General features: G+C 37.3%; 1 protein-coding gene across 4 annotated transcripts in view; it reads left to right on the plus strand.

Moving 5' to 3' along the window:
- The window catches only part of pknox2 (pbx/knotted 1 homeobox 2), an 81,156-nt gene that overhangs the window by 9,886 nt on the left and 45,054 nt on the right, over positions 1–26,216 (plus strand). For 2 of the 4 annotated variants that reach the window (XM_039676022.2, XM_039676021.2), the window contains exon 2: positions 10,659–10,730. The exons of 1 other annotated variant lie outside the window; for it this stretch is intronic. The gene's annotated coding sequence lies outside the window, so the exon portion shown is untranslated. Of the gene's footprint in view, positions 1–1,585; positions 1,607–10,658; positions 10,731–26,216 lie in introns of those variants that run through there. One more of the 4 variants, XM_089126445.1, reaches the window with a different exon arrangement.

Consider the following 26,216-nt stretch of genomic DNA (forward strand, 5'->3'; position numbering starts at 1 on the left):
ACAAGCACTTCTACCAAATTCTGAATTTATAATATTTCCGAGTAGTTTCCGTCTCAGAACAGACGAAGGTTGAAAATATTTTATTAGAATTCTTCTTGAGATCAAAGTAGGAAAAAAAAACGTTCCCAGGACCAATTCATATCTCGTTTCCCCCCTCTAAATATATAAATATATGCATGAGTACAATAACTAGTCAAATTAAAATAATGTGCTATAGGCAGGAGAGCGCTTGAGAGAGAATGATGGTTTCATATTTTCTCTATTAGGGCGAGCATGTGAATTGCATTTCTCACATGTTTCACACATTTCATATGTTGGTGTCATTTGGCGTGACTCGAAATAGATAGATGTTCTCCACCGGTGCATTGTGTGCATTTCACTCTCCTGTCCTTTGGAGTGTGCCGTGTTTTATTAGAGCTGAAATAGTGCATTGAATGCTCATCTATTACTGTAAAAGCCATCTTCTCCGAAAGTGGCATCTCGCTTCGTCCCGTTTCAATGACATCATTCATAAAGGCATGTTTTTCTCCCATTCACACTTCCTGCTCTGTCCTCTGGAGCACTCAAACACAGACCACCATTGATTCCAACCACCTGATTTCATTTGGACCTTTGACACTGGGCTATATCGGAGCTTCCTCTCACGCTGATCTATTTGTGCATCTTTTGTTGTGTTTCGAACAGAACCCCCCACGTTTCCATCTCCCTCTTTCAAGCTCAGAGCCATTGAAAGGCATTGATCGGTAGTGTGCAAAATGCCTGTAATGGCGTCAGTTATTTTTCCGTTTATTAATGCATTCGAATGACTTTCTTTATATTGATCGCGAGTGACTCCTGAATGGCGGCAAATTCACTCGCTTTAAAAAGATTATAAATGCATATCAATTCAGATAAATGGACGTATAAGTGCTGTATCTCAGCTAGTTTTATTGGCCAGTAGCTTTGCAAATACCGTCTTATTTTTTGCTTTCTAATAAAATGCATTGGGACAGAGCAGCCTCTGGGATGTCATAAAGCACCTGGCTTCCCAGTGGATTTAGCCATAATGTTTGATTTACGGCTTTCAGAAGTTTCTGCTTGAAAACTTTTTTTTTTTTTTTTACAGAGAACACTAATATATCGTGTTTCCTTCTGGAGCGTTTACTATTTTGTAATAGTTGCATATGAGTCCCTCGGTTGTCCTCAATGTGAAGAGATGGATCTCAAAATCAAACAGGGTTCAAAATATGCAAAAGATGCTGGAAAACCAAAAAAAATTGCGGGACCTGGAGGATTTTTCTGAATAACGTCTGGCGGTTTAACTGCTCAGGACAAAATAGGGACTCATGAACAACTATCACAAACACAAACAGTCATGGATCATCCAGGTAAATACACATAATTCATAAAGGGATAGTTCACTTTGAAATTAATTTTTGGTATTTTTTAGCTTACCTCAAGGGCATCCAAGATGTAGGTGTCTTTGTTTCCACAGTATTTTCAATTTCAAATATTTTTAGGTCAAACCGTTCTTGTCTGTCAGTCATATAATGGAGGTCTATGGTCACCACCTCAAAGAGAATACACAGAGAAGTCCAAATTAAACATGATTTAATGACTCGTAAATGTAAGTACACATTGATGGCCTAAGACACGAAACAAGCGGTTAAAACTGATAAAATTATTCGTTTTTCAGTAGTTATCAAAACGTGTATCCTTTCACTTTTTGACAGCTGTTGAAAAACTAAGCCCCTCTGTTCCTTCTGGAAGCATGCAGACAAACTGCAATAAATTGTTTTCCATAAGTCAGGGGAAATGGGTTTGGTAATAAAGCGGGATCGTAGTGACTATTCCAATCACAATGGAGATTCATTTTTGTACTAATACTGTAGCTCAAAGTAGCTTTATGGGAAAGAAAATACAAGGTAGTTCTTAATAAAAACACTTTTTTTCAAGGGTGGATCTTAGTGCTATTGTATCATACCGCTTGCAGAGTCAAATTGGCTTGTAAACTGCATGTTGTAATGTCACTAAATGATTTATTCTAGAAAGTTAAAAGCGATTTTCACAATCACTCTGCGCTTTAGTGTTGAAAAAGTCACTAATTTGTCTATTATTTATCTATTTATATGTGTACTTGTTTTTATCAGTCCAACAGTGCGAGCGCTCATCATTATATCTGAATTCCTCAGAGCTCGGTGCTGTTTAGCGCTGCTGGTGGGTTATATTTGATACATCAGTATAAGCAGCATGATTTCAGGCTGCGGGGTGCTTCGCCTTCCTCAAGCACATGAGAGATTTCACACACACCAGCTGCTTTATTGCGTTCGTACAGTATGTGTCGACAGTTTTGGGAAAACCTCATGTCATTTCAGATTTAAGAGGTGGTTTCAGTCGCCAACAGAAGGCCTCGACAACATATTTTTGCCGTCCTAATGGATGTTCCAACCACGCTGAACCACATTCCGCTCCCTCTCGCTCTGGTTTGTTTTTAGGGGCCCCATAAGATATAAAGTTGTTTCCTTTCAACTGGAGTGTAAACATATAAAAGATTGCAGATTGAGTGTGTTCTCGCTCTAGTGTTTGGAAATATCTCAGAACATTAAACAATCTTTTATTCCCAGAGCAGTTACTTCACAATAAATTAGCACATTGCTGCAGTGTTTCGGTCTAATGGTCCCACACAGCCTCATCAGCAATGCCCAAGTAATCCTGCATCAACAGCAAACTACACAAGTTTTCTATTTGGTTTGTATTATACTAACTGGATGCAATTATCATTAATATTATTAGAAGGCAAATTATTAACTTTTTTAGTTTGTCTTGCATGTAAATGTAACACACACACATATACAGTAATTATATAGATAGTAGGGCTGATAAACTATTAATCGCATCCAAAATAAAAGTTTGTGTTTCCATAATATATGTGGGTGCACTGTGTATAATTATTTTATAATATATACATATTTGTATATATTAAAGAAATATTTTCATGTATATGTACAGTACAGTACATAGATTTATATCAAATTTATTTTATATATAAATATTTTATATATAAATAATATATTTTTCTCAAATATACATGCATTTGTGTGTATTTATATATATATATATATACAAAATAATTATACACCGTGTACCCACATATATTATGTAAACACAAACTTTTATTTTGGATCCGATTAATCGTTTGACAGCCCTAATATATATATATAATTACATAATCTATATTATATATAAATAGAAACATTTTATATACATGAATAACACATTTTCTTAATTATATACATGCATGTGTGTGTATTTATATATATAAAATAATTATACACAACACACACAAATATATTATGTAAACACAAACTTTTATTTTGGATGCGATTGATCGCAAATAACCTTTGCACATCCCTAATAGATAGCAATAGTTTAATTGTTAGTTTAATTGTTAATTTATTAAAAATATAATTTAGAATTATAATATATGTAGAATATAATTTAAAGTATATTTCGATAAATTAACATGCACGCACAAATATATATATATATATATATAAAAATATATATACTTTATATTATATTATAGGCATCATGTTCTCTGTCTTTGCTGTTCACCTTCCCCATTGAAATTCAGCATTGTCTGATGCAGTGTAAACTGTGTAGGTGACCTTACTAGATTGACTAGTTGATGATCTTACGGACAGACGCCTGTACTTGGGTTTTCTCCAGCTGCTAGCCGCGAGACTTCTGGAGACTGTTCAATTGAAAACTTAGAGGGAGATAAATATAGCAAATGAAATTGTGTCCCGCTTTGTGTGAAACTCTAGAAACGGATGGTCTTTCAGAGAAATCATCACTTGCCATACGGGGGATGATATTAATGCGAGCCCGCAAACACTGGGTGCGATAACAGCCAGGAGACTGATCAGCGATGCATCAGCCATTTATCGACCACAACTGCGTGCAACGATCTGACTGTTAGAACTTTATAACATTGCCCTTCAGAAACGACTGATGACAGCTCTGAGCTAAAAGTGAAACATAAACAGCTGCTGCCCCAGAGTGTGGGGGAAATGTAGACGCATGCATGTGGCGCTCTGCCATAGCCAGGGTAGGATGACACAAGTTTTTGGGGAGAGCGAGGACAGCAAATGCCCTCGCCGTTAGGGAGAGAGGCCAGGCCCGTGCACCCAGGTGGCTCATACGTCCTCGGCGAATTTGGAACAGAAGTGCGAAGCAATGTGCAGAAGGTGGCAGTAATGCAAAATATGGCGTACACCTGCCTTTTTTATCTCGCTCGTAACGTGGGCCGCCATTCCGGTGGTCGTATGCACTCCGGAGGTATTTATAAACCGCCGTAGACATTTAATACAGCTCGTCCCACCTTTTAGCTCAGCTGACTTTAGCGATCAACACAACTGGGCCGAGGAAGAGCGAAAGGGTTAACCTTTTCCTTCCCGTTAGAAAAGGAGGGTGGAAAAACAGAGTGAGAGGTCATGGTGGATACATATAGTGGAGGGGAATTCCTTACTGTCCTTTCTAAACCTGCCAATGAGTGGAAAACCTGGTATGATATATTTTAGACTAAAGCAAAAGCTATATTAAACACTCTCAAGTCTGGTAAAAAAGGATACTGAGGATATCATTGTCATTGTGGTGGAAGGATTTTGTTTCTGAAATGTTTCAGAACACAGTACACAAAGTAGCCGTTGCATTCTCAATGTCGCCACTAGGGACGCTGTAGCGTAATTAGCATAGACGTCGTCGTCGGATGAGCAACTTAGTGAATTTTTTATTGTTTATTTTATTGCAGATTTAATTGATTGGAGCTGTGTTATTTTGATAATATTTATACTATTATATATATTTTTTATTGATATTTTGAATTAGCCTTTATTTGATATTTTCACGCTTTTTATGTTCAAACATTTGTAAATAGTTTTAGTTTTATTTAAATTAGTAGTTTTACTTCAACGTATAGCAGTTATGGTGATATATATTATAGCTAATATTCACTTTGTATTTTATTTGATGACAACACTGGTTTGGACATTTTTCTCTTTCCCTATTAAAGGGATACTCCACCCAAAAATGAAAACTCTGTCATCATTTACTCACCCTCAAGTTGTTGCAAACCTGTATGAGTTTCTTTCTTCTGAAGAACGATTGGAACCAAACAGTTATGGGGCACTATTGACTTCCATAGTATTTTTTTTTCTACTATGGAAGTCAATGGTGCCATATATGTGTGTATGCATATTTGGTATGCGTGTCCTGTGTATGCATATTACCTGCATAATCATCTGATGTAATAGCAAAGACAGAATTTGTTAGTTTGTTACCATCACAAATCACAATAATGCAAAAGCTCACAATAAGTATGTACAAGTAATGCACACTTAATGTATTAGCTAAGTTTGTGTACTCGAGTTTCTGGCCTTAGAATGCACATATGCGTTTCAGTGAGCCTGAGCGTGTGTGTGTGTGTATGCGACACAGACTCCAGAAGACAGAAAACCATCTTAAGCCAGGGAATCTGATGAAAGCTCAGTGTCTGACTTTCACGTGTCCCAGCACTCATTCCTTAAGTCCCAGGACAGGAAGCAGAGTGAGCTGCAGGCCTCAGAGAGTGTCTGGGTTTGGGCAGATGGGAGATGAAGTTTGGCTGAGGGCCAGAGATCTCCGGTGAGCAGATAGAAACGAAAGAGCATGTGCGATCAGGGATGGATTTTCCACACAGCAAGGTGACCATCGGCTTTTGTCATAGTAGTTTTAGTACGATTTTAGTAGTAATAGTTATGTTAATTTGTAAAATATTGACCAATTTTTCTTTTTGTAGCCTAAAACAAAACAAAAATATCTCAGACTTACATTTGAAGGAGGCATTTGAGTCAAACAGAATTTATTGTTTTGATTTAGACAACTAAACACTCTGTTGCAACCACCCTGATACCCCACAATTATATAGCAACTGCATAGCAACGGTCTAAAAAATATCCTCTCAAACACTGACAACACTGTACCATCATGTAAACGCTTCTTACACTACCATTTAAAAGTTTGGGGTCACTAAGAAGAACATAATTTTATGCAGCAAGGATTAAATTGAGCAAAAGAGACTTACATTGTTACAAAAGATTTATATTTCAAATAAATGCTTTTTTAAATGTAAATTTCTAAGCACTGAAGAATTCAGAATTTTTTTCCCCACAAAATTATTAAACAGCTTTGTTTTTAACTGTGATAACAAAAATAAATATTACTTGAGCACCAAATCATAGAATGATTTCTGAAGGATCATGCGAAGGATTTTTGCTGTATTTTTGATCTAAAAAATTCAGCCATGCTGAGCATAAGAGACTTCTTAAAAAAAAAAAAAAAAAAACATTTGACGGACGGTAGTGTGCATGTACTAAATGGAAAAATGTTTAACAATTCATTAAATAGGAATAGAAGAGAGGCCGAAATATGCATATGTTCTTTTTATTTTTATTTAATGCGGCCTCTCTCCTATTTTTCATATTCTAATCATCCAGGCCAGCACAAGTTTATTAGTGTATAAATTGAGTGAAGCCTGCTCCTATTCTCACTTACCTAACAAAATCATGAAACAATCAAATTTACATTAATTTATTAAAATGACCTGTGCTTTTAATACCATGTCATCATTACAGATTCTGCCTTTCAAAGGCAGAGGAATTACAGATTTAAAAGTTCCCATAAACTCTTCTCCAAAAGTCTGAGGAAAATCAAAATTTCATGGTGAGGTGGTGTGCCATTTAAAAGATTTAGAAGGATTTGTTCCGGATAAGAGCCCAGATCTACCTGTCTCATTGCTCGCCTAGAGATATTTTTTAGCAGTTAAGTCCTTTCACTATAGCTCACTAATGTGGAGAAGACTGCAGCAAAAATTCCAAGATTCAGATCAAGGGAAATGTGTTATGCTCTGAGTATGGAAGTGTTGTTTCGACATGGAGAGCACGGTGTATACTTCATTAAGCGCTAATATTGCTTTGTGAGTTAGTGTGTCGGTCTGAATGGTAACAAAATAAACTCGTGCTTCATTCACCATGTGCTTTGTTTTGATCTCAGTGTGTATATATAAGCTTAATGTGTCTGCGTGTTGCTCCATATTCCCCTTGTTGTGTCTAGTGTGGCCTTTTGTGTCAGCTGCACACTGGTTTAATGTGAAGTTTAAGCTTCTCATGACGCCAACTAGGGTCTGGTTACACTAGTGGGAATACCTGCTATTGTCCGCTAAATCCCTTCTAATTCCCAGGAATTCTGCTTATCATTCAACTCATCAAACCTCCTTGGTCCAGCCACACTTCCATAAGTTACTATAAGTGATCTTAAAGACACAGACCCTTCACCATCATGCTTTTAAAAGCTATTTATGGTTTATAGGCAGCAAATAACAATACAATGTGTTTTCAGCACAGTGGTCAGTTTACATTGGTCAAGGTTACATTTTTGATCCAGTTTTATTGATTTTGTGATGCCAAATCTCATGAAGCAATCTTCCGATACAAACAAGATGCCTGTCATTCTTCCAGACGTTTTTGACGACTGCTATCAGGCGTTCCTGAATGCAAAGGGCTATTTTCATATATTGCATAGAAATACAATTACGCCCTAATGTTACACACTTTATTAGAGGAGAGACACAGAATATGAATTGTTCCGTGGTTGTCATGGTAACAGGAAGTTCTCAACCCCCGGCAGCAAATGTTGTTCTCGTGGTCTTTGAACAGCTGGGGGGCTGTTTATGGCAAGGCATTGTGGGTTATTACCACCTTGCATTTTTTAGGATCAAAATCAGGGGTTTGACAGTGTCGATCTAATGACGGTAGACTAGATATTTTTATAAGACAGTCAAGATTGAAGAGACAAAGGGACCAAAAGAGGGCTATATAATACTGGAGAAAGCTGACTGTAGAATTGACATTTGGATTAAATTCCTTTCTTGCTTTTTAAGAGACGTCCGGCACTGGTAAAAACATCTAATATAATATAATGATATATATTATGTTTTATTGTGCTAATCCACTAAAGGCCTGTTCACACAAAGACGAATGTTCGGTGCGATAAACACTTTCATTTGAATGAAGGTCTGTTAATGCATCTGTTTAGACTGACACGAGCATTCACTTTCTTTTATGCAGAGATGTTCTAATCTCTTTCCCATCACACTGCGTCGAAGAAAACTCACTGCTTTGAAAGCTCAAGCTCATTAAAGATGGGTGGATTCTGATTGGCTGTCAACAAAAAATCATCCTTAAAGTGATTACAATAATATTGTTCCTTTGTTTTGTTATTGTTATAGCTGTTTTGTATTCTCATAGAATTAGAAAGATTGTTAAAACTTTATAGTTATTGTCATTGGTGTGACTGGCCCTTAAAGGTGCTATATGTATTTTTTAGCGGCCTCTATCGGTGATGTTTCAGATTGCAACCAATTTTTACAAGAGCGCTCGTGCTCGAACATGAGCGATCATGGTGCCGGCCTATACGGTTACAATAATAGGAAACTTTTATCAGATTGACGTTGAACTAATGCTCATGCTCGTACCGTGATAACGTTACATTTGTGGTGTCATCTAGCATAAGGCATTTCACTAACTATTCGTATCTTGTCAACATAGGTGAATGTATAATATGATAACGAAAACGGTTAGTGAACTAGACTGAACAATTTCAGTGTAACAGTAAGATCGTAGGAAGTAACATTACTGTACTGAACGTGTCTGGAAATGTGTTTTATAAACAATATGATAGTAGTGGGATGAGTGACGTTAGACAGTAGATCTAGTACAGAAAATAAAAGTCACATCCTAAAGCATCTACTTTTTGTTATCCTGGAATAGTCTTTTGTATTAATTTCATGTCTCAAGTATGTTGCAGTTAACCTTGCTATTTCGTTACAGTTTACCATTATTTCAGCATATCTGAAAACTTAATTTGTAATCTGTAATTTATCACAATAAAAATAGCGGAGCTCTCTCCATAATTCAAACGCTCTGCCGATGTTGATCCGTGTTTTCGTCCTGAGTCGATCCGATTCACGTTTGGCCTGACGAGCTTCAGCAGATACAGTTTTGTTTTGTTTTTTATATTTATGTGGAGTTTGTGTTGGAATGTGTGTTGTGCTGAAAGGCAGGAGTGTTTTGGTGTTATCAGACTCATGTCGTTCGCTGTAGTGCCGTCGCATAGACTGTATAAAAAGGAGACCGCGCATACAAGTCATATCCGATGGATTTCGCAGAAAATTTGACCCAGAGACTTCACATAGAAATAGGAAAACTGGCCTTCAGAGGTAATAGCAAAACCCGACAACTGGATCAGTGTAATGTGTAATTACAACCCTTTCACACACTTTTTTAAAAGAAAAGTTACATATAGCACCTTTAAGTTGAAGTACTAAAATTACTGAAACTAAAATAAGATTTATTTATTTAAAGCTATATAGACATATCAAAAAGCACATAACATTACTAATACATAAACGAATATATAATAAAATCTAATTCAAAATGTTAATAAATACTAAAATCATGTATAAATAATACTAAAATAACACAGTATCAAACTTTAGAGAGTAGCCCAGCCGCATTCATCTCAGCTGGAATCGGGTCAGCCACACAGTCTGAGTGTAAAGTCTCCTCAAACGTCTCTTTCTCTATATGTGGGATCATTATTCAGAGCGGCTGGAGGGAGTGCAGGAGGTCGGTGTGGCGACTGAGGGAGGCTGGGATTAGGCGTTTCACAGAGGTGCTCTGTGTATTAGAGAAGGAGGTTTACCCTAAAGTTCAACTTTCTCTGGGGTTTTGAATGAGGGGCGGGAAGGGCAAACCCACAAATCTTCTGTTCGTCTGGTTTGGAGGGTACTGTGGTGTCTATGAGGGACTTTTTAGTGTTTATTTCTGTAAATAAGCTGTTTGTGTGTGTGTTTGGTGTCCTGGTTGTTTGTGTATAGGGGCCGTAAGCTGTAGATGTGGTGGTCTGCTGCAACAGGAACGCTAATGCTTCCTCTGAGGCCAGTGAGGAACAGCATGATTAGCCCTCCAGCCCCCCGGGGGGAGCCGCTGCGCTCTCCTTGCTCTAATTCACTTTGACGTCAACAGGAAGGCAGATCAGGTCTCGTGAGGGGGAGAGGGGGGTGGGCTGCGGACTGTATGGCTATGGAGGACGTTGGGGCTTTGAGAGGCTGCGGGAGGGATTACAAGAACCCTAAAATGTTTTCTTTGTAGTGTGGAAGAAACTCGGGAAAGGTTTCACACAAACCTATACTGGCGGCGGACTGAAGCGTGGGGGGCTGGCCGCCATGTCTGCCATTCCCGCCCCTGACTTTATCTTTGTTTGCCCACCTACCCGAGCTCACGCACACACACATACAGCCTTTATTAAGCCAGAACAGCAGGGCCCACACATACATATACCTTCCCACGCAATATCAAATTACTTTTCGAATTGTGGGGTCAGCAGGCCCACGGGTATCAAACAGCGTCAATAAAAAGATCCCCATTCTGAAACGCATGTAGTGCTGGCTAAACCTAAATCAACATTTGGTCATTTTACAAGTTGTGTTGTTTTGCCTTCGGAGTAATGATCTCAGGTTAGCTGTTGGTGAACAGACCATTAGATGTAAAAGTACTCAGACGGTTTCTCTTGTGTTGTAGACTGTCTGGAGGGCAGTGCGCCGTTGGACCGACGCCAACATCAGATGCTCCAATGCTGAGAACAAGCAAACTGTAAGTTCCTAAATCAAAACTTTCCATGCTTATTCAAAAACACATTTGCTATGTTACAAAAGCTCCCTATGTAGGCAGTATTTTAAGGCGTCATAGACGTACCCCTGATATGTTGGCAGCCGTCTAAGATCATAGATTATAGATTGATCGATCTATTTGAGCTGCACGATTAATCGTTAAAAGTAATCTCGATTCAAACACTCACGCGATGTTTATTAAACCTTTGACTAGAACAATCACAGCAAACATTACAATTTGTGTTGGCGCTGCCACCTACCCAGAGAGAGCAGTTGTCATTTATGGGTATGAAACCACTTCATAAACAGTCTTTTCAACCACACAGTATCATTATTTATGTGTTACGAACATTCAAATTATCACAGAAGTACTGGGATAAAAGTTAAACAAGTGACTGTTGAAAAATAATTTTTCAGTGAATCATTCATTCATAAAAACACAATTCAAATTAATGAAATATTTGTTAAATAGACTGTGTTGTGTAGTCAATTCAGAATCGTCTGAGAATCGTGATCTCTATTTTAAACAAAACATTGTGATTTTCAATTTATCCAGAATTGTGCAGATCTTCTATCTATGTCTGTCTGTCCGTCATTCTGGTGTTTGTGTTATCGTTTATTTTAAAATTAATTCTAACTGTCTATCTATCTGCCTGCCTGTCTGTCTGTCTGTCTGTCTGCCTGTCTATCTGACTGTCTGCCTGCCTTTCTGTCTGTCTGCTTGCCTTTTTGTCTGTCTGTCTGTCTGCCTGTCTCTATCTGTCTGTCTGCCTGTCTGTCTGTCTGTATATCTGCCTGTCTGCCTGTCTATCTGACTGTCTGACTGTCTGTCTGCCTTTCTGTCTATCTGCCTGCCTGCCTGCCTGCCTGTCTGTCTGTCTGCCTGTCTCTATCTGTCTCCATGTCTGTCTGTCTGTCTGCCTGTCTGTTTATCTGTCTGTCTACCTGTCTGTCAGCCTGCCTTCCTGCCTGTCTATCTACCTGTCTGTCTGTCTGTCTGCCTGTCTGCCTGTCTGTCTTTCTGTCTGTCTGTCTGTCTGCCTGTCTCTATCTGCCTGTCTGTCTGTGTGCCTGTCTGTTTGTCTGTCTGTCTACCTGTCTGCCTGCCTGCCTGTCTATCGGCCTGCCTGCCAGTCTGTCTGTCTGTCAAACTATTTGTCTCTTTCATTCTGTTGTTCGTTATATTGTTTTTTCAATTAATTATATTATTTTTGTCTTCTATCGTTCTATCAATCTGTCATTCTATCTGTCTGCCTGTCTGTCTGACTAGCTGTCTAACTGTCTGTCTGTCAGTCAGTTTTAATTGTTCTTCACATTCAAATTTCAAATCTGCACCATTTGGCACCTACATTTACAATTCAATTTAAATCCATCCTTTTAAATTGTAAGTGGCGCGCATCCATGTCTAAAATACCATGTTTTTAGCTAAATTGTATGTTTGTATTACATACACAAATTGTTCATTTAATACTAAAAATTGTGCGAATTACTTAAATATATATATATATATAAACGCTATTTTACACATTTTTTGTATGTGTTGTTTTTCTGCTTTTTAGAATACCACATTGTTAGCTAAACAACATGCTAATGACGAACTCCATCGAAATCAATTGTGAACCATACGCTTAACATGAAGAATGATATTTTGTGCAATAGAGTTGCTGCTGATGTTGCTCATTCTTAATCTGTCATTTATGAGGTTCAGTTTCGGTAAGGTGTTAGGCCGCTCACTAGGTGTTGGAACAGAGCCATTTTGGTTGCCAAACACTTTTCTTGTACTTTGATGTGAACTGAGGTTTCCACAAATTCACCTAACAGCTTCTCTAGTCATGTATACAATGGTCTTCTATAATTATACTTTTTGCAATGGATTTTTTTTTAAAGCATTGATAGCACATAAAGTTCTCTCACTTTATCATGGAGGGCTGATAAATATGCAGTGTCACCCATCGAGCTGCCTAGAATAGTCAAACCTGTGATTTCTCTGCAGTGATATCGCTCTTCAGGAGCCGTAGAGTTATTCCTTGCTGGTTATTTCAGAATTGGGCTTTTACAGATAGCCTAAAGTTTGAAATGAATTTTCCAATGCTTGCTGTTCGTCTGCAATCACCCCAGCTGTGTTGTTTAAGAGTTTGTTTCCTCACTTTAATAGCACTTTCTGTTATGTCCTTATAGAGTGCGAATTTGTTCGAAAACACAATTTGTGTCTTTAATGGTTCGTGGGCTCAGGGTGGAATTACGTTGTGGATGAGTGAGAGAGGGAGAACCTGAGTGTGTGTGGCAATATGCAGAATGGTTAACTCTTTGCTTTTCAGAGGGGGTAAACGCCAGGCGAGTCTCTTTAATTGAGTGTGAAAACAGCTGGGTATCTAGTGCCATTTTCCCCCACAGCAGCATGGAAGTGACTATCTCAATATCCTCCTGACTCTAATCGCTCAAAACCCCAAATTCCCCCTTTCTTTCTCTCCCTCTCGCTCTCGGAGCCCTGCCGAGGATTGTTTTACGCTTAATTTTGTTAAACCTAATGAGATTTCCCTAATTAAATCTCCTCCTGACTGGAAAGCTCTCTCTCTCCTGTCGAGTGAAGTGATTGTTTGTAGATCTTTTTAGACAAATAAACATTTTCGGAGCGAAAGCACAGCGCAAGAGAAATGGAAGGAGTAAATCGTTTTTTGCTGCAGAGGCCTGTGCTACATTCATTCTTTGCTTAATGACTATACACTTGCATTTTCACCTTCTCAAATGATCAATACTAGTTCTTCTTGTCTGATCTTACAACTAAGATGAAGTGATTTAACTTATTGTACATTATGCCAAATCTTAACTGGGAGCAACCAATTAAATGGGATGATATTAACTTTTAATTAGCATAACAGGTAACAGCTACCTTCAAAACTGAGCTTATAATCTAATACACTTGCCTAAAATGAATCAGTCAAATATTTTTTAGTGAATCAGTTCAATCGGAAAATAATTTTAAAATAAATTAGGGCTGTCAAGTGATTAATCGCGATTAATCGCATCCAAAATAAAAGTTTGTGTTTACATAATATACGTGGGTGCACTGTGTATAATTATTTTATATATATATATAAATACACACACATGCTTGTATATATTTAAGAAATATTTTCATGTATATACTGTATATAGATTTATATATAAATTATATTATATATAAATATAAATATTTTTAATATAAATTGTATTTTTTTCTAAATATACATGCATGTGTATGTATTTATCTAATATATATACAAAATAGTTATACACAGTGCACCCTCATATATTATGTAAACACAAACTTTTATTTTGGATGCGATTAATCGCGATTAATCGTTTGACAGCCCTAAAATAAATCGATGCGATCACTCATTTAAACTGATTCATCTACATGGTTCATTTAAATGAATCACTTTAAAGTAAAAAAAAAGAATCTGTATTGTATTGTTGTTTAATATTGATTATATTGTGTATACAAAATAATATAATATTATATACATTCTACTACTCAAAATGTACTAATTTGAATGTTTAATAAACTTTTAAGGGCTAACTTCTAAGTTTTAAAGTAGCGTCCTCGACACTGTGAAATGGCAACAACCATGGCAGTGATGCTAGACTGATCCTGGACTGAAAGCCTCTTTTATAGTACCAATATTGTCATTTATATAAAGGTGTATGAATATGTATGTGTGTGTGTGTGTGTGTGCCAGCCTGCCAGGGTCTTGTTTTGTGTAGGAAAGTGCCGCTGGGTGTGTCTGGTCCATTGAACTCTCTGAATAAAAGGCCTTGAGAGTATTGTTGACTGCGGTCATTGAGCTGGTATTGTGGATGCCCCGTGGGAGACTATTGTGGGACTCGACCTTCTGTTTCCCGTGCCGGCTCCGGAAAGCTAGTGCCAAGACGCCTTCACACACATCACAGACACACACCATTCCAACCAGACCCTATTTTTTGCCCCCTCCTGTGGACCGTTGGGCAACCTGCCCAGTTCTTGTGAAAGGTGCCCTCTGATTTTACCCCCTCTGATCAGGTTTCTGCCACCAGTTGCCCAGTTTGATGTGTGTAAGTAGGGTGAGGAGTCAGGGGAGTTGCGCTGGCATCTGGCACCAGCAGGCCACACACAACACCTAGAACACCGTGCGGTTATTCGTTATTCAACGGCTGACTTGACAAAGCGTCCTTTGCGAGGAATGTTGCTGTTGTTTATTTGATGTAGACTGAATTGTTTTATTTCCAGAAAGCTCTGTTAATTAATTTTCCTTTAAAATGCAATCATTTTCTTTATATCTGGAATTATTTTTTTCTGTTGAAATAATTAGTTCACTTAAAAAAAAAACTAAAAACTTTTGCTGATAATTTACTCACCCCCATCCATGTCATCCAAGATGTCCATGTCATTCTTTCTTCAGTCGAAAAGAAATTAAGGTTTTTGATGAAAACATTCCAGGATTTTTCTCCATATAATGGACTTCAATGGGAACCAAACGGTTCAATACAAACTGAAAATGGTTCAAAGTGCTTTAAACGATTTTAGATGACGAATAAGGGTCTTATCAAGTGAAACGATCGCTCATTAAAAAAACAACAACAAAAAAACAATGTTTAAGTTTTATAAGTTTAAATGGTCGCCTCAAATGGAGTTTCATGAAAAAACGTTGTATTTCAACCTGTTTGCTAAACCGCGTGAGAACAAACCTGCGTAACACGCAAGAATGAACTTCATTCCCAATCCCATGCATCAAGCAAGCACGCACGAGCTTCCGTTTACCAAAATTAAATGCTTTAAACATTGTTCACTGATCAATGTTTATGTGGATAAAAGCATAAGCTAAACTAAAAGTAAGTTTTGGGTGAATAATTGTTCAATGGAGGGACAGAAAGCTCTCAGATATCATTAAAAATATCTTAATTTGTGTTCCGTAGATGATCGAAAGTCTTGTGGATAATTCATAATGCATTTTTTTTATTTGCTGAAGGTCCATTTTGATTTCATGTTGCATTTTAATAGTGCATATAAACATTTTTTTTTTCATAAAGCATCAGTTTACATGGGCATTAACAGTACAGTACCTTGTGTCATCGAGGAGTTGATTAGTGCAATTCCTTTTGCTCTTTCTATAACAATCTCAACCTCATCATCATCATCATCATCATCTCCACAACCACCCCTGGCCTTCACCCCGAGTCTGTTCCTCATCAGCCTCGATTAGCATTATGTTGATTTAGCCTAGCAGCCCCCACCAACCAAATGAAGGCTTATTAGTTTGAATATTTTTTTTTTATTTATTCCCGTTTTCTTGGGGTCCCTGTCGGCATTTCCAATTACTCTCGCCGTTCGGCTGTAATTGCCTCCGTGCTAATGGCTGCCAGACAATTGTGCTAAATGAGGTGAAGGCACGAGGCAGCGAGCTCGACTTCATTAAGAGCTAATGGGATTTTATTGGGGGGACTGAAGACCCAGCTCATCAAAAAGGAGAGATGGAAGGAAAACAAAACAGATGGAGGAGAAGAGTCTGAGAGAGTTTTATAGGCGTTTTCTTCAGTGTCTGCTTGTCTTAAGTTATGTCGGACAGGAATGTGCAACCTACTGTTTTACTGTTAGAAACACATGCGCACACACACACGCGCGCGTATCTGTCTTTCTCTCGATCACACAGATGCACGCAAAGACGTACACGCTCCACTAAGCAAACATCCACTCGCGCATATAACAGATAGATACATGTATAAACACATTAAAATTCAACATAACATTCATGCTTGAAAAGATGAAAGAGAAGAAATGATAGTGAAGATTTGATGATAATCTCTGCATGTCAGTCTGATTACACAGATTTCTTAGATGACATAAATCGAGTGCCAAACTTTGGGCTTGGCATCTCTTCTGGTTGAAAAAGAGTATTTGCTTGACTGTAATCTGGAAAAAGTAATCACATTTCCCAGGTTTCAGTTCTTAGTTTTTTTCATAGCGGCAGTTATGTCATGAGTAAATTGTTTGATGTAGTTTGGATATGATAGATGCTAAATGTCATCTTGTCTGAGTGAATGTCATATAGATGTAAAACAGCTCTTCTCAATCTATAAATCAGAAGACAGATTTAATGTTCATTTAAAACTAACCCATGAAACACTGAAGTGTTTGTTTATCTCTTATGTGTTTATCTCTTTCATTCCAGCTGATTAATATCTGTGTGTAAGAGAGTGACAGAACGTATTTTTGATTGCTAATACTAATAGAAACAGCCTGACATAGATAGCAGTTCCATGGGTCTTTTGTAATCCTGTTCTGCTTAAAACAAACGTACTTCTCTGTTAGTGTTTTCTGGGTTTGGCTCTACAGAATGTTTACTGAGAACAGATGCTTTTCTTACTTTTTGAACACTTGGATTTTTTCGTTTACCATTTTTTTTTAAATCTTAATGCCTACCACTTTTACTTCAAAAATAATACTCCAGTTAATTAAAATATGACCTTAAACTATTTTTTTGTTGTTGTTGCAATTAATTATATTTGATTTACAGTAATGCACAACATGATTTATGTAAATAGGATTTATTATTAGGGCTAAGCAATAAAAAAATAAAACCATCTCGAGATTAAAGTCATTATAATGCAAGATTAATCTCGTTAAAATTCGAGAAAAAAATTCGAAATACAATCTTGAGAATAAACTCATTAAATATTGAGAAAAAAGTAGTTGTGTTTTGAGAAATAAATCGTTAAATTTCAAGAAAAAAGTCGACTGTAACCATTAATGGCAATGCCGTACATACGGTTTTAATTGATCATAGCTTTCTATATGCCAGTGTGCATTTGGGCCAACGCTGTTCAATGTTCAAGTGACGACTCAAACGTCTTTTTTCCGTAAAGTTCTGCACGGGAAAATTCAGTGACACTTTTAATGCAATATAGTACTGCTAAAGTTGATAGTATTTCTTTGTTACTGAAATAAAGTCTGACAAATATAGCTTGACTAGTGATCCAACTCTGCCATGTCCTCTATCAGGCTATGCAATGAACACTGATTGAATGCATTGTTCTCTACATTTCATTTCGACTTTTTTTTATCGAAACACAACCTTTTTCTCGAGTTTATTCTCAAGATTGACTTTTTTTTCTTAAAATTTAACGTGTTTTTTCTTGAAACACGACGACTTTATTCTCGATATTGAGTTTATTCTCAAGATTGTATTTCGACTTTTTTTACAAGTTTTTTTCTCAAATTTTACAAGTTTTTGTCTCAAAACTCAACGATTTTTTTCTGAATATTGAATGAGTTTATTCTCATGATTATTTCGACTTTTTTCTCGAAATTTAACGAGTTTTTTTCTAGAAACACAATGAATTTATTCTCGAAATTGAATAAGTTTATTCTCATGATTGTATTTCGACTTTTTTTACTTAATTGAACATGTTTTTTCTCGAATCACAACGACTTTATTCTCGATATTTAATGAATTTATTCTCATGATTATTTTGACTTTTTTTCTCGAAATTTAACAAGTTTTTTTCTCGAAACACGACGAATTTATTCTAGAAATTGAATGACTTTTTACTCATGATTGTATTTCGACTTTTTTTACTTAAAATTGAACATGTTTTTTCTCGAATCACAACGACTTTATTCTCGATATTTAATGAGTTTATTCTCAAGATTGTATTTCGACTTTTTTCTCAAAATTGAATGTGTTTTTTCTCGAAACACAACGACTTTATTTTCGATATTTAATGAGTTTATTCTCAAGATTGTATTTCGACTTTTTTTTCTAAAAATTTAACAAGTTTTTTCTCGAATCACAACGACTTTATTCTCGATATTTAATGAGTTTATTCTCAAGATTGTATTTAGAGTTTTTTCTCGAAATGTAACAAGTTTAATCTCGCATTATAATGACTTTAATCTCGAGATGGTTTTATTTTTTATTATTGCTCTGCCCTATTCCTCTTCCATACATATTTTTCATTTAAAACCCCATTAAATGGCATGACGAATGCAATTCCCCCCCTGTGTGAAGATTTTGGCAAGTCACATAGGCTTCATTTAAGTCACAGCCATGCACATGATTTGCTTCTTGCTATTCAGGCAGGAAATACTAGAGGGATTTGATTGGACAAAAGCTGTGTAGGGCAGAATGAGTCATCAACAATTATTACACTAGAAATACTTTTTTATTTTTTATTTTAGGATTATACTTGCATATGTACTAACATTTAAAGCTAGTTAACATTGTCTAAAAACAACAATACTCTCATCTTGATTTTATGGGGTCTAATCAATAAATAACATAAAATGTAACTTTTATCAGGGCACCCATGTATTAATATTCTTAATAATCTTCAATTTTAACAGTTGATGAGAATGTTCTACTAAGTTAAATCATATAATTTTTTTTTTTTTGATATTGGGGATACTTCTGTCTTGTCAGAGGGTGTAATATTCTATATATTGTACTGTATTTAAGAGCACTTTAGCTCTACCTGTGACCGCTGTATCCAGATTTGTGTGCTTATCCACAGGGCAGCTGCTAAACTGACTCAGAGACAGTGTTACCGTGTAATCGGGTTATCTCCGAGGTGGAAAAGAGAGGAAAATCTATGCCCTGATTAGATAAAAGGCATAGCTTCCAGCCATAACATCTATCCAACATCGGATAGGCTCTGGCAATGTGAAAAATAGGGCTCTGTTTTTGTCATCTTCTGTTTCTTTATTTATTTACTGTAATTTTAGATTTTACAGGGGAACATCTGTTTTGATTTGAATGCTGGATAACGTTGTTTTAATGGATCATGTTATGGATAGAGTGAACAACCGTGGGATGGTCGTGATTGATGTGGATAGCTTGAGTCACTCCTCTGGTTTTTCGGAAATAGTGTGCCAGGAAATATTTCAGGGAAAGAGTTAGAGTGAATGTGAGAGTTTTGGTGAAAGATGGACTGACATATTCCACGGTAAAACAAAAACATCATTTCTAATAGTCATGACTGACTGGATCATGGATGTTAAGTTATACTTAAGATGTGAGATATAATTAACAGTCGTAAATAGATCTTAATTTATTTGATTTGATTGTATAATAATAGATTAAATGAGAGTTTCAGTGCAGTTTCAAAGGGATTTAAACGACACCAGACTTTGAATAAGGGTCTTATCTAGCGAAACGATCGGTCATTAAAAAAATTAATAAAAAAGTTTAAGTTTTATAAGCACAAATGCTCACCTTGCCCTGTTCTGTGATGCGCGTTCGTGACTCTCCTGTTCGAACTCGTTCATCAAAATGAACAAATCTTTTTTCGAGTCATGACTCGAAGGGTCCGATATAAGACCCTTATTCATCGTCTGGTGTCGTTTAAAGCCCTTTGAAGCTGCACTGAAACTCTCATTTGGACCTTGAATGGTTTGGTTCCCAATGAAGTCCATTATATGGAGAAAATCCTGGATTGTTTTCATCAAAAACCTTAATTTCTTTTCGACTGAAGAAAGAAAGACGTGGACATCTTGGATGACATGGGGGTGAGTAAATTATCAGCAAAAGTTTTTTTTAAAAGTGAACTACTCCTTTAAATTGAATTCTCTGCTCCTATGGTTATATTTTTTCCGTGGATAGTGATAAAGAAATAAGAGAGGGAGTGACTAAATGAATGAGTGAGTCAGAGAGAGGAAGAAAGAAAGTAACCCTGTCCCGGTGCTAACAGCTGTGTTGCAGCTGCCAGTGGCTCCTGCTGAGGGTGAGCCGCTCAATTCTCCAGGGTCAGATCTGTGGTATGGCGGTATCCGTGGCAACGGGCTTTGGGCCTGTGCGGCAAGAACAATCCTGCCTCTGAGAGCCGAGCGCTGGGCGCTGAGCTCAACGCACCGGAATGTTCTACTACACCAAGAGAGGGAAAAAGAAGCAGAGGAAGAGGGTGAGGGATGGAAACAGACATGAGGTAAAGAGAGAAATGAGTCAAATGAAGGGTTGAGAAAGATCAGTGACCCTTTAGGAAAGTTACAAGATATTCCCCAAAAAATACATTTAAAAATACACAAAAATTGCCCAGACATTTAGTCGACTACGTTCAGACAACAACGCTCAATGGGTAAACGCATAAAACCTTCCGTACCAGAAGGACTCGGGAGATTAAATACTGTAACAATAAATACATTTATTGATAGCCCAGCAAGCAATAAAGTTCTTTGGCGTAGGCCCCGTCCATAGCTCGCAATCCGAGGGTCCGGACTCTGCATTTCCTGCATACAGGAATATAAATATATACAGTAGATGTCGCCTTGGCTACGGCAGTTCATTTGAACGAATGCGTCAATGTTGTAGACACAGGTCTAACAGAAATAAAATCACCATAAATCATCATGAATGCGATTTTCTCGTTTTTTTGTTTTTTTTTGTGGTTCGTTCCAACGGTCAGACATGTATTTATCATTGATTCCAGAAAAAGCCAGGCTAGTTTTGGGTGCCTGTAAACAGCAAAAACATGAATCTCTGAAGACAATGACGTCATACAAGTACGTATTACGTGTTCAGTCTACAGAGTTTCGTCACCATCATCTTTGTTTCTTTCAACAACTATATATAAATATATATTTGGTATATATATATTTTTGAGAAACAAGGAGAAAATAACCTGCAGGAGAAGAAAGAGGACAGGAAGTAGGCTAAAACTTAAAAGTAACTGAGACACGAAGGGGTCAAACATTGGAAGTTTGACTGAAAGTGAAAGTGGTGTGGTCTGAGAAAGAGAAAGGAGAAATAGAGAAATATGATCTCTGCCAAACAGAACAGTGGTTGTCAAGTTAACAGGTCTTTCACTGTCCCCTAAAGCAAGGCGGATGGAGTCGGTCTTATCTCCTGGCTCCAGCTCCGGCCCACAGCAGTCTGGCCCATAGAGCTTCCCTCAGCCTGAAAACATCGTTTTAAATCCGAAGCTTCATTAAGAAAAATCATCCTGCAGCATCCACAATGATATTAAATATATTAAACAGGTATCCAAAAACCTGCCATGCTCATTTCAACAAACGCTCAATAAAGTGAATTCACTCATCACTAAACAGTTTTCTACATAAAAATCCTAAAATATACAGTTATTGGTATATATTGGATATCATATTTCATTAAGCATGAACATTTAATTTTACATAAAGATTATATTCGAAATTCAAATTTCGAAAGGAATATCTATGTTTCACACTGTTGTGATGCCTAAAATTAATGAGTTTCGGATTTTATTTTGGTAACACTCCAGGGTCCAATTCTCACTATTAACTATATATTTTCTGCATATTTGTAGGACATTGGCTGTTTATTAGTACTTATAAAGCACATATTAATGCCTTATTCCGCATGACCTTATTCTTCATCCCTTAATCCTAAACTTAACAACTACCTCACTAACTATTAAAACGCAGTAAGTTTATTGAGGCAAAAGTCGTAGTTAAAGGAGTAGTTCACTTTTGAAAAAACTTTTGCTGATAATTTACTCACCCCCATGTCATCCAAGATGTCCATGTCATTCTTTCTTCAGTCATTGCTCTTTTCTTTCTTCCTTGCTCTGTTCTGTGAAGCACGTTCGTGACTCTCCTGTTCAAACTCGTTCATCTAAATGAACGAATCTTTTTCTGAGTCAATTCGTTCATTTCGTTCGTTGAATGAACCAAATGACTCGAAAAAAGATTTGTTCATTTTGATGAACGAGTTCGAACAGGAGAGTCACGAATGTGCGTCACAGAACAGAGCAAGGCGAGCATTTGAGCTTATAAAACTTAAACTTTATTATTTATTAATTAAATGAGCGATCATTTCGCTTGATAAGACCCTTATTCATCGTCTGGAATTGTTTAAAGCCCTTCAAACAGTTTGCACTGAAACTACTCCTTTAATTGTAAGAATTGGACCTTAATATAAAGTATTAAGTGTGATCATGATCAGCATTGGAAATAATTATTTCCATCAGAAGTTGCAGTAAAATATGTATTGTCTACAACTTTTACAAATATTTCTATATAAAAAAAAATATAGTATGGTATGGCATTCCCTGCAGCGTTATGAAAACCATTTAAAATAGCAATACAATGTGTACTTTGATATACCATGTTCACAGCATTAAAAAGTTGCTCTGAAATCACGGCGTCTCACATCATCTTGCAGTTATGAAACAGCCATTGTCCTCTGTTAAACACAGTTTATTTTTGAAGTCACACATTATAGCTGAATTTATAAATCCGCCACCCACAGTCCTTCTGGCCGGCCCTCAGCGACCAGCTGCCTCCTGCTTGGCATTGTCTATACATTTCATACTCAAGATTGCATTTACACGAGGAGCCGACAAAGTGTTGATGAACTAAGGAGAGAGATACGCATTATCACCCTATAAGTTGGGTCGAGATCAGATTGACAGCAGAAGTCTGTGTATTAATATTCATTTGAGTGCGACGGGAAGTTATTTCGATTTCGTAAAGATCATATGTGAGTTTAACGTGCATTGTTAATCATTCGGGCAGTCACTCAACATGAATAATAATGATTAGACGAGTGTTTATGGGACAAAACAAGCTACATTTACTCTTAAACAACCCTTTCCTGTGCGTATTCTGTCAGAGCGATGACAGAAATATGTACAGAATGATGTGCGTTTGGGGGGGTGCAGCGAGAGTTTCCATGGCAACAGGATTCCTGTGAAAAGGTCAATGTGGAAGGCAGACTTGGAAAAGCACAAGAGGATTATTGGGGATTTAGCGGCGAGTAAAATCATTTTTTTATTCTCTTTTTATGTATTTTTCTGTCCTCTCTGAATGACGATAAAAACACTGGATATGAATAGTGCAATTATATTGCTCAAAAAAACGTCTCGCTCTCCTTTTTTATGATTTCGTGCCTTGGTCCTTTGAAGTGAAATTGAAAAGAGAAAGAGTGGTGGACGGCGGTGGTGCTCGGCTTTGTGCTTGGAGCTGATACGCACTCCTCTGCCCCCTCAATCACTTCTTCCCTCTCTCTCTCTCCCTCTCTCTCTCTCTCCTTCCTCCTCCCCCTTCCTTTTCCACTCACTTTAATTAAGTCAGCCTCCCTGGCATGGCTGCCAAAGATAATTGGAGTGGGTTTTGGATGCCATTTACTCGAAATGTCGCCTGTTTCCTTCTCTTTTTTTTTTAAATTCCTCGTCCCTGCCACGTTCACTAATTTTCTCCCTTCTTTCTTGTCGTTTATGAGATAGGGATTAACCTGAGGTGTGCGGCGTGCAGGTGTGCTTCACAGACGGAAGACAGTTTATTAGCCAACTTTGTGGGTGAAGATTCGTTTTCTTTAACTTGCTTTTAGAATTAGTTCTTACTATTTTTGGAGCGCTTGGAGGAACTTTTATGATGGGCTGTATTATAATCTCATGCAATTAGTCATGCAACTAGTCACCCCCTTTTCATAAGTTAAAATATTAAATTATTAAAAACTGTAATTAGAATAAATTTTTTAAAGACTATATTAAAATTGATTTATTTTTTACCCAACAATGTGATTGCGTTGGTCATATGGTTCTTTGTAGATTGTAGGTTCTTCATCACAATTGAATCCAGATTTTATTTGATGGACGTTAATGGGTTAGTTCACTCAAAAATGAAAATTCTGTCAGTATTTACTCACCCTCATGTTGTTCCAACCGCGTAAGACCTTCGTTCATCTTCGGGACAATCCTCCATACTAGTCCATAGGCTTCTTGAGGGATTGAAACTTGCCAGCCTCGAAAAGTTATTATAGACATCTTTAAAATGAGCTCGTTAAAATAAAAAGACTTTATTCACTTTGTTAAAAATAACTTTATTCACTTTGTTCCTGTGTTACAGGTTTATTCCTTTGGCACTAAGACATTGTATAATTGAAAAACTCTTTCCAGTATCATCCATGTCAAGTTAAGAAATTTTGGAGTTTTATTTTATTTTCATGTGGTACTAAAACACTTAGGATGAGTTGACAATGACAATGACAATTTATTTGTATAGCACTATTAAAAACAACATCTGTTGACCAATGTGCTTTCCACATAGATTCACAAATCAATAAGGAACTTTATATCTAAGTAACACGTAAGCACATATGACACAGTCTTTAATTAAAAGCTTTTGAAAATAAACATGTTTTAAGCTTGGATTTAAAATAGTAAGAGATGGAGCCTGTCTTAAGCTAATTGGGAGAGTATTTTGGGATAGAGAGTAAGGCCAGATTTGACCTTGCAGGCTTTTATGAGTTAATGAGTTAACATGAGTTAATGATAATTAACCCGTTTTGGAAAATTTTGTTCTTGTTGTGTACTCGATTGTCAGTCTTTTGGTTTATCATTCCTACTATAAGGAATTATTGTTCTCTTTCAGAGAGAGGATTTGCTTTTCTCAAGCTACAGAATACAAATTTAGTACAGCTCACTTTGCTGCCAATTTGTCAGCTTAATCCTTAGTTTTGTAGCCAGTTCTCTGATTTATTGCGTGTGATGAACTTTCGTGTTTTATTGACGACATCTGTTGTTTCGCAAGCCAGGTCTGGTGTTATGATGAAGTGCTGTTATGTAATCAGGTGGTGTAAAACTTTATACAGTACCACCCATTATAGTGTGTCTGCTCATGCCGATCTCCTGAGGCGTCAGCGTGTCACAGTTTTGGAGGTAGTGCTTGTAGTAGCGTGTGTGTTCTGGTCACAGTGTGTGGTGGCTGCAGCAGGAGTCAGCGAGTGAGGCCTCCTATCAATCATGCTGGGTTGCTGAAAAGGGCTGCGCTGGGCCGGGCCACCCATTCAGCCGGCCACGGCAGGGGGATCCGATATCCCCCCCAGCCCTAATGTACTCCAGATGGCCGGGGCAGAGCTCTGGGGCCGGCCAGGGTCTCTTTGCGCACCTCCAGAAAGACTGAGCGAGAGCGTAGAGCGATCTGTCTGCATAGCAGCGGTGTGTGTATGTTAGAGAGGAGACGTCCTGACTGTGGGGTTCCACTGGAGAGCGTTCGCTGGACTTGCGGTGTGTACGCACACACACATTCTCTAGCTACGTGTCGTACAAAACACCTTCATGAGCCTCATGTAGAAGCATAGAAGGGGTTTGAAGGGAGTCAACATCCACTGGGGTTGATCCAGAGGTGCGGATTTTGTGGTAGAGAAACATTGTAAACTGTAGTAATCTGTCATTTAAAATGGATTTTTCAAAATTAGGGATGCAACAATATTACAATTTTGCTCAATAATGAATTTTAATATTATATAAAAATATATAATAAAATGAAAAAATAATTTCAGGTAAAAAGAGAGTTGGTCTATATAACTCATGATTGAGGGAGAGAAAGAGAGATAGGTCTATCTATCTATCCATCCATCCATCCATCCATCTATATCTATCTATCTGTCTTTCTGTCTGTCTGTGTCTGTGTCCGTCCGTCTGTCCAACTATCCATCCATCTCCCTATCTACCTATCAAATTATGGTATGATAAATAACTG

This window comes from Pimephales promelas, chromosome 23 (genome assembly GCF_988280905.1).
Source record: "Pimephales promelas chromosome 23, fPimPro1.hap1.1, whole genome shotgun sequence".
Lineage (NCBI taxonomy): Eukaryota > Metazoa > Chordata > Actinopteri > Cypriniformes > Leuciscidae > Pimephales > Pimephales promelas.